The sequence below is a fragment of the Adiantum capillus-veneris genome, chromosome 6 (assembly GCF_014529385.1).
Source record: "Adiantum capillus-veneris isolate H3 chromosome 6, ASM1452938v2, whole genome shotgun sequence".
Taxonomy (NCBI): domain Eukaryota; kingdom Viridiplantae; phylum Streptophyta; class Polypodiopsida; order Polypodiales; family Pteridaceae; genus Adiantum; species Adiantum capillus-veneris.
This window is the reverse complement of record NC_140936.1, coordinates 67837774-67846261: the sequence shown is the minus strand read 5'-3', so window position 1 is coordinate 67846261 and position 8488 is coordinate 67837774. Positions and strand designations below refer to the sequence as shown.

Sequence of the window (8488 nt, the reverse complement as noted above, 5' to 3'; positions counted from 1 at the left end):
AAGTATAGAAACTGCATATCAAGAAAAAAAACCACCCCACATTCCTGGCATTTTCATTAAAACAAGTATTTGGAGAACTTCCAAATCAACCTCACAAAAAACAATAACATTTAAAATGCTCGATGAACCACTACAGAAGCACCCCCACATCCTGGCAGTTTGATTGAAACAAGCATTGAAAGAACTTCGAGTAAAACACACAAAACATATAGCAATAAAAAAGAAAAACATGCTAGAAGTTCAAACCTTGTAATCAGGATTATCTATTGTTCTAAGAAGCTGCATTCCATAGGCCTACAAAATCTAGGAAGGAGCTTAGCTTTAACCGTTATTACTAGCACAGTCTTTACTCTTAGCATAAACTATAAACTCTAAACCTTTTCAGAAAACTACAAACCTTTTCATAAAACTTGATAGAACGATCAAGGTCTCCAACTCTTAGCATGACTTGACAAAGAGGCTCTGAGGTGGGGCATCTCTATATCAGCTCAAATTTGTAGCCATCTGGATCTTCAACAAATGCAATTACAGTACTTCCTCCTTTGACCAGACCTGCTTCTCGAGAAACCTTACCACCCTTGGACTTCACAAGCTCTATAGCTTTGTAAACCTAAATAGCTCCATCAACATAAGAGTATCAGATGCAACGACATTCTCCAGGTAACTAACTGGGGCATCTTTTCAATCATATTATCTTAAATCACAAAGCTTGATAAGTCAACCCACATCTTCAACTGCAATACCAAAATGGCTGAAACCTGCTCCTATATCGTATTTATCAACGCCGTAGTCTGCAGAGGAACCATGGCAATCAATGAGCACGGGGTGAAGGAAGTTAAACTCAGCAACAAAATGAGTATCTTCTGGACCATATCCAAGAAAAGCATTGCGTTTCTAACCTCACAATGACAAAAGCATTGTGGCAATCATAAGGGGCACCAACCCTGCAACCAGCATCGACGTCAACCCTGGTGAAGACACAGAGGCCGTCCTCTTGATGATGGCGATGCAAAAAGTGCAGACGTAGCTATGACATGGTATCGTTGCGAGGTTAGAAACGCAACGGACAAGAAGCTTTTGCGGAAGCTTTTGTTATTATTGCTGACGACTTCAATATGATCAGCATCATTGAAGCCTTCGTAGCATAAGTCTCATAGAGCTTCGTTGCATCGTGACCACATCAGGGCAAAGAGGAGAACTTTTCGTTGTGTTTCTAACCTCACAACAACCCGGCACTGGTGCTTCTTCCTCTACCGAGCTCTTCAAGCACGCCATTATCGCCCGCAGAAGACCCCACCTTTGTAGCTATTAATCATTGCCATGTCGTTATTCCCTTTGCTCTTTACGCATTCCATGGGAGCAGAGCAATGCTCTAGAATGCGCATCAACAATCGCTATTGAGAATGACTTGTATTTTTCATATCTTGAGATCACTGTCCGTCTGCGTGCGCGCGGACGAACAGTGAGCTCAAACTATGAATGATACATATTGTCACAGAGTGGGTGTAGATTCACATGGGTGGGGAAAATCGTCTCTAGGCTTAGCCTTGAGCTAGTTGGAAATTCAAGAAAATAGATTGAGAAGGGAGGGAAAAAAATTCCTCTTGAATTTTCCTAGAAAAATAGTACGAATATGCAAAAAATTTCAAAAAATGGAGCACTTTTATGTCATAAAAAGATAATCAGGCAGACGGTTGAGCACGCAATCTATCCACGCGCGCGCGGACGGACTGCGTGCTCAACCGTCTATCCGGCTATTTTTTCATGGCATAAAAGCGCTCCATTTTTTAAATTTTTTTGCATATAAAACTATATTTTTCATATTTTTGCATACTCCGTGTGTGTAGATAGTTTGCATGCTCATTGCCCTTGTCGGTTTCTTCTAGAAATTACAACTACTGGAAGGCTATTAGAGGCAGCACAAACTATTGGATGTATAAGGGACGACTTGATGTTTGAGATCACCCAGTAGGGGAGGACCCATTTTTAAAAGCAGAATAACAGGAGATCTTTGGTGTGGGTTTGAAATAAAAAGGAAGACAATGATAGGTGGCTAGGGGAAAGTGACATGGGAGCCATGTGCGTATCTCTAGGGGGAGGTTAAAGCCCGAGACAATAGGCATTGGTCACAACGAGCGAGCCAAGGTCGAAATCCAAGGGGGAGGAGGTGACTGAGTTTGGAGATAGATCTCTCTCTCTCTCAAACATCTGCACATGCCACAAAATCCCTGCTATGTGTGTGTGTGTGTGTGTGTGTGTGTGTGTGTGTGTGTGTGTGTGTGTGTGTGTGTGTGTGTGTGTGTGTGTGTGTGTGTGTGTGTGTGTGTGTGTTTGTGTGTGTGTCATGTGGTTGTGCTTGATGAAAGGGGCATTCTCATTGGGAGGAATGTGTGTCTCACACTGCCTGGGAGAAATGTGATAGGTTGTGGCGGAACGGGTAGGAACCATCGTCGCTTGTGATGGGCTGTCGGACGACATGCTGGTAGGAGATGGGTGGTGCAAGGGAAGATGGCAATAAGCAGGGGGTGGGCTTAATTGGAATGCAAAGGGGAGGAGACACTGGAATTTGAGAATATTCCTACTGATAAAATTGAAATCGAACAAGTTAGTAATTGCTTTTTGTGACACACACATCCATTTTGCTAGGGTCTAGTGAGAGTGTGTGTGTGTGTGTGTGTGTGTGTGTGTGTGTGAGAGAGAGAGAGAGAGAGAGAACCAAACCAGGTTACTTACACATGATAAACGTGTTTGGGAGGAAATTGTTATGTAGGATGCCAAGGAAAATGGCCTTGAGCTCAATAGAAAGGTAGGTTTCTAACCCTTTTTCGTATCGCTAGAGGATCAAATGGTTTCACATGCACAAGAACAAAGGATAGTTTGTTTGACAACATTAATTTCTCTCAAGTTGATAACTGTTTTTTTAAAACTCAATATGCTCTTGCTACCTGCCTTCATGTTTAAGTTGTTGGCCGTAGTATAGTAGGAATGCTTGAAGTGAAAAGATCAATCAAGAAAAGGTTGCATGCTTGTCCCTACTACCCTTTGCAATTGGTTCACATCCACTTGTATCTTTACATCTTTGTCTTAGCTATACTAAAAATGATCGAACCCTCCACAATTTGGTGAGTAAATGATAATTTCTAAGACTCCATTGTTCATTAGCCTTTCATTTTAGATTCAAATTATGTTGCACGACCAATTAGTCGCCATCATTCTAGAAATGTGCCAGCTTGGAGATTCCTTTGTTACTCACCAAGCTCCCTCCAAAAGGTATTTAAGGATCCTCCTCATAGCTTGGAGATCCAAGGGACCAATGTAAGATGGGGCACTTGAAGTATTTTAAGGTCTCTCTCCATTCTAGTGATGATACCACTTTGCTGCTTTTTTGAGTATCCCTCCCATGCAAACCCCCATGCTTTCAAAAATTCTTTCTTGGAGCTATAATTCTCTCATGCACTTTCGCCTCCTTGAGACAATGGTTCTCCTTTGTCAACCATATCCCAATCGATCACGACTCCATCTAATTAAAGATCGCCCTTCCTCATAGGGTCAATTTGCAGATGGGCACAAAGGACATAGAAACACAAATGGCGAGATACAACTATCTGAACCTTTGTGTATTTGGGAGAATCTCTATGGTAGCTTAGTTCAATGATATCATGCTCGAAAGAACTAAGTTTATATATTTAATAGTGTCAACCGTAGAGACAATTGTGCACGTTTAAGAATGGAAACATGCACTACATCAACTACTTGGGTGGTGCCCTCTAGGGGGAAAACAGACTGCTTCCTTTGGCTAAAGCTTCTAGATAAGTATAAACATGGTCTTTTTCTTATGAATTGTACACCACCTTTTTAGAAGTGTTGGCCCCTTAAGGCACTTGTAGTGCGCAAGGCTCGTTGTTGATTATGTGTTGAGTTAATATAACATCTTCACTAACAATTGTTAGTATGGATTTTTTTAAAAAAGTTGTTGATAGCCGCAACGAGAATGACATTGCATGCCACTCTAGCAATTGATGGTTTTGATCACTTGATGTAGTTCTAACAAAATTATAAATAAAACATCGAATACATACATAGTGGAATAGAACTGGAATGACAAGATAAATAATCTATGATATCCATCATTTCACACATATGGAAAGAGATGTATACATGTAAGACATGGACTTAGGACTTAAGTTTAAAAATCTTAGGCTTTGACTTTGTATCTTTTTTATGTATTGTCCTACCTAGTAAATTCTCATATAATTTTATACTTTGTATGGTGGGGTAGTTTGCCCCTTCTAGCCGTCTAAAAAAGAATCAGAACACACCAACAAATAAGAAATGTCAAAAAATTGCTACAAGAGTATTTGAAACTAACCTAAATCAATTATGCTTTAATGGGCTAGTAGCATTCAGAAAATATATTTGTTTTAACTTTTCCTTTTTACCTCGATAAAGGAAGACTCTAGAATGTAAATATTGTGACTATCATTTAGAATACCTCAAAGATCTACCACAATAAGCCATTTGCAATCAAGTCTAAGGGCCCCTCCAAAAGAGAAAGCCATTTGCCTTCAACTAGCTAGATGATGTCTTTTCTCATGTCCTTTGCCTTTCAAAATGGAGAAAGACTCATCTTCAATTGCATCCCATAGTGATTTTAGGTGATAAATCTTGACAATGGAATGCCAATCTTACTCCATACCTATCTCCTCAATCTAGTTGTGTGCATATCTCTGGACACTTCTCACCCCTTGTTTGTTACCTTAACATGCTAGATCTCCATTTCTTGCGTTCCTTACGTACATGAGAATTTATTTCCTCAATTTGTTGTCTTTAGAGGTAAAAATATGTGCTTTGTAACCACCCTATGCTGCATATTATGGATGAAAAAACCAAAAATATTAATGATGATGACTCGACCCTAGATGAGTATGTTCCCTCTAAAGAGATGGTTGTGTTAGTACATAGACAATTTTTCTCTTTGCAAACAAGGTCACTATCAAGTCAAGGATTCTTTGGAATTTTGTGCTCAATGCCATGCTACCAAATTTGATGCATATGGTCCATTAGATCAACACTCGATCTAATCACATCGTATGTAGATTCTAAAGAAAATGTTGTTATTATTGGGTAACGTGTAACTTCAAAACCTATTATATGAAATATGGGGAGTATATTGTTTGTTTTTAGAGCTCATCAAATTCACTACAATTTAAAAGAAAACAATTCATTACTTTAGCCTAAAACATTGAGAGACGGGACATTGGTGGAAACTAGAAGGCTATGGAAATTGGAAGGTTGAACATGGATTAGGAAAGTGAAGATTAATAATATAGGAAACAAAAAGTCTCATGAAATTGGAAAGTAAAAAAATTTTGTACAACTATGATATTTTTCCAAATTCTACCCACAACTTGAAAAGACCTAAATCTTTTTTAAAAAGCTCTAAATTAGGAGCTCCCAAAAATTAAGCACTCATTATTCCAACCATGCAGTGCATGGAGAATCTCAACTAATATGTACAATTTGTAACTATGCCAATCTTGAGGTTGCAAGACTTCTAATCTTACCCTACCACTCTTTGCCCTTGGAGTGTTGTTCCCCTTGTGCCCTAACCCCGTAAGGCAGTGGCTTCGGTGCTCACACAGTCAACAACACACAAGTTGGGGGGGGGGGGGGGGGGGGGGGGAGAGAGAGAGAGAGAGAGAGAGAGAGAGAGAGAGAGAACATGCCTCTGTAATATCCAATGGTGTCGAGTTGGATGGTGATGTGGCAGGTCGCTAAGAGCAAGAACCAGAAGGTGGCCACCAGGAGGAAGAGGACAAAAAGGAGAAGGCAAGGGCGATGGCGACGCGGCAGCAATGGACTCAAACCAGTGGAGGTCGCTCAACGCAGAATCGCAAGAGGTGGCCAAGGGGAAGAGTTCAGAAAAGGCGAAGGCTAGAGCAGTCTATTTGTTCTACTTAGAGATGGAGATGGCAACTGCAACGGCGATCGATGTCTGACTCTAAACGGTCACTCGAAAAAGGCACGTGGGTTGTGCTCACAAGGACAATTAGTTTGGGAGTAATAAACGGGCTCAGATTCCCATGCAGTACGATCTACCAACCACAATCTCGAGTGTAATCATGCGCATAAGTGACATTGTCACCCTCGCTGAGGTAAGCATACTAATTTTAGAGGTAGTACCCCCGCCAAACATTTTAACTATACCCTCGCAGCACTCATGCAGTGAGAAAATAGTAAAAGCTTGAGCGCTCTTCTCCCTCTTTTTGCATCCTTTACTACCCAGTGTTTTAACTCTACCCCTATCAATGCTATACAGTAATCCAACCATCTATTTTGTGCTCCCAACCCTTTTACGCATCCTCATCTTACTCTCTAGTGCTCCTTCTTTTTGCGCATCCTCCTCTTATTCCTGTTCTACAGTGATTTAGTGACACAGAACTCTACACACAGTGAAGAGGTATGCTACTATACTTTTGTGCACTTGTATTTTGTGAGGTCAGCACCAAGAGAATAAGGGAAGGCAAACTCTATTTGTTGCACCTATTCGCTTGGTACTGACCATCACCTTTATTAATGATGTTTGCTATTATAATTTTCTAAGGTCAGTACAAAGCGAATAAGGGAAGGAAAACTCTGTTCGTTGCACCTGTTTGCTTGGTATTGACCATTGTCTTTATTAATGATGTTTGCTATTATACTTTTTCAAGGTCAGTACCGAGCGAATAAGGGAAGGCAAACTTTGTTCATTGCACCTGTTCACTTGGTAGTGACCATCGTTGCACATGTTTGCTTGGTATTGACCATCATCTTATTAATGATGTTTGCTATTATACTTTTCTGAGGTCAGTACCAAACGAATAAGGGAATGAAAACTCTGTTCAATGCACATGTTCTCTTGGTATTGACCATTGTCTTTATTAATGATGTTTGCTATTATACTTTTCTGAGGTAGTACCAAGCGAATAGAGGCAATACAACCGTATTTGGTGCCCTTCTTCACTTTATGTTGACCCTAGAAATCCTAAGGCCCTTGTGCAAAGGATCGAACGACACATGCAACCGGCCATTCCATGACTTCCTTTCCAGTGAGTAGTGCAAGAGATTTGGAAGCATTGGAGAGTGGGCATGTGATGGGCCAGTAGTGCACTTCTCTGCCTGCAAGAAATTGCAGAAGACTACCTCGTTGAATTCTTCAGCGATGGATATATCGTGGCTGCCCATGCACACTGCGTTACTATCATGCCACAGGAATTTTGACACTCTTTGGAGGTTTCGCTTCTGCTATGATTAGCTGCTTCAGCTAGTACCTATCCGGGATAGTGGAACCATGGATATTCTTAGCATCCCCCCTCTCCATCCTCGTGCATGACAGACAAAGCCTTCTAGGGCTGAATTAAAACAACAGAAGGACACGATCACGGGTTGAGAGAAATGACACAGATGGGCAGGCTGAGCCAGCCGATGAGGGGCATGAGCAGTCAAGACGGACCCTGAGGTGGTCATTAAAGAAACAAAGATAGTTATGGAGGAACCAATTATGAAGAAAAATGAGCAAGGCATGGAGGATCCAGAGCCACTTAAGGAGGAGCCTGTGCCAGTAAGGGAGGATCCTATGTCAGTAAGGGAGGAGCCTGCTAGGGAGGAGCCTGTGCTGCCTGTTAGGGAGGAGCCTATGCCAGTAAGGGAGGAGCCTGTTAGGGAGGAGCCTGTGCCATTAAGGGAGGAGAATGAGACAGCCATAGATAAAGCTCAAGAAAGGCAAGAAAAAGGCTCTGCTTCACAAGGGCCATCCCCAACGAGGAGCCTTTATCAGAGGAGTTGATTATTTTAGAGCAAATCAACGAAGAAAACAAAGAGGATTTGCAAGTTTTGATCAGCACAATGCCTCTGCATGCACAAATACTGCTGCCTGGAAGGTCAGAGGAGGCCTGCATTTTCAACCTCGATCAACAAGACTTCCTGTGCATCTGCAATTTCTCCAACTCCAACGCATTGGATGCGATCATCAACATTGCTATGTGTTACTTCTCAAGCTCTTTATAAATCATGCTTGGTTCATTAAATGGCTCACTTCCGCTAATACATGGATCAATACCAAGCGAGTTAGTGGCTTTTGGAATTGGACAGTTATACCACTCGCTCGGTATTGACCCATGTCTTAGCGGTAGTCACCAACGTTGCTATGTGTTACATCTTAAGCTTTTTTTTATAAGTCACACTTGCTTCATTAGATGGCTCACTACCACTAAGACATGGGTCAATACCAAGCGAGTCAGTGGCTTATGGAATTTGATAGGTGCCCCAATCGCTCAGTATTGACTCATGTGTTTGTGGTAGTGACAGCCCGCTGAAATATCTAAAGTCTTATCTCTGCCATTGATTCATGTTAAGCACGCTAGGACGCTACTACCCACTGATGTTGAGAACAAAATATACGTAATAGATCCACTGATCTCGCCTATGCTGCAGAACAATAGGGTTTCCT

The 8488-nt window shown here is 41.4% G+C and overlaps 1 pseudogene; it reads right to left on the bottom strand.

The window, feature by feature from the left end:
• Positions 1 to 478: 478 nt before the first annotated feature.
• Positions 479 to 1275, bottom strand: LOC147455647 (putative lactoylglutathione lyase, chloroplastic pseudogene; annotated as a pseudogene).
• Positions 1276 to 8488: the final 7213 nt, after the last annotated feature.